This window comes from Penaeus monodon, chromosome 34, assembly GCF_015228065.2.
Source record: "Penaeus monodon isolate SGIC_2016 chromosome 34, NSTDA_Pmon_1, whole genome shotgun sequence".
Taxonomy (NCBI): Eukaryota; Metazoa; Arthropoda; class Malacostraca; order Decapoda; family Penaeidae; genus Penaeus; species Penaeus monodon.
Window position 1 is genome coordinate 4,017,296 of NC_051419.1, and position 1,543 is coordinate 4,018,838.

Below are 1,543 nucleotides of genomic sequence, written 5' to 3' on the forward strand. Positions count from 1 at the left end.
CAGGGTGCACATGATCGGCATTTCTGTCGGTGAGTATCTGTACTCTTGATGCTGTGTACTCTATAAAGATGTTCTGTTAGCACCGAAAAAACGAACTGATGGATTTTCAAGCCATTAAAAATGTCTTTTAGTACGTTTCCACAACTCATTAACAATCCGATAATTAATTCCCAATTATAACTGATACTTATACACTGTTTAATTGTCATTCCCATCCGTGTTACTTACAGTGTGGCAACAATGTCAGAAGCGAATGAGAAACATCAGAATTCCGGAACATCGTATTGATTATTGATTTGCTATGCATTTATATCTGTTCATCTATTGTCTAATGCAGGATTCATGATTGTTTTACTTCTTTGTTTCTATTGTCTTTGTTTATTATCCATGTATCTTGACTCCGTCTTTTTTAAATAATGCACAATGATATGGCAAAGCAGGGTATTCTTCTCCGTTCTTTTCACCTTGAAATAATCACATAATGTCGTCAGTGAGCTACTGGCGATTACACTGAACCTCAACACTAAATGTGTGTTTGCCTTACTGACATCATACAAGATAAATATATTAAAAAAAATTGATTTATCTTGTATCAGTATTGATCAATAAACAAATCAAATCCTTCTGTGTATTTCATTATCCCATCACAACCTGCATCTTGCTGACCCAAACGTTGCAAAGAACATATTTCATGCATAAATAACCTTTTCCATTTACTGCAATAGTAAATGAATATCAGAATTTTCAGATTCATTATCTCTGTGATCCAATTTACTGATTTACCCTCCGTTCTTCGATTTTTTTTTTCTATGATTTTATCACTTTAGAATACGAAAATCCCTTTGTGATTCTCCATCATGTAAACTAATTAAGTGACCCCCACATTTCGACACTGATCATTGTTTGATATTATCGTGGGGATGATTAGGAATGAACATGGGTGAATAATTAGCTAACAATTAAATTATTAAGAAGAGGAAATCTACTATAATCGAGTTTCAGTGTCACAAGTACTCATATAAAATACTTTTATTCATTTTTTTTTAGGATCCTCAATATTTTTTTCTATTATTATTATCAAAATGTTTTTTTCTTTTTTATCTCCTTCTATAAGTTTCTAGTTCGTTTCATTAAAAAGTAAAATTTCTTGTACATCAAATAATCTAAACCAGACAATCATTTACCACGAAATATAACAACAAGAAATCAAACCTGCGAACCCCGTAATCGAACGCGCGTGACTCGGGACCCAAAACATTAAACGTTACTAAAGCATATATTTTTAACGTTTATTAAGCAATAAGCCTTTTGTCGGTCAATTAGACAACTTTTCTGTTTTATCATCAGGGCTCAGTTACCATTCAGCCAAAAAAAGGAGGAGAAAATGTGCTCAACTCTTTGTAAAATCGTTTTTAATTTGAATTAATTGTCCTTGACATTGAGACGCGCTGATATGCAGAAAACGATGACTTGTTTAACCGTGTATTAGTTCATTATAATGACGAGGAATTTAATATGCAAATTCTGATTTTTGTTGCCGATG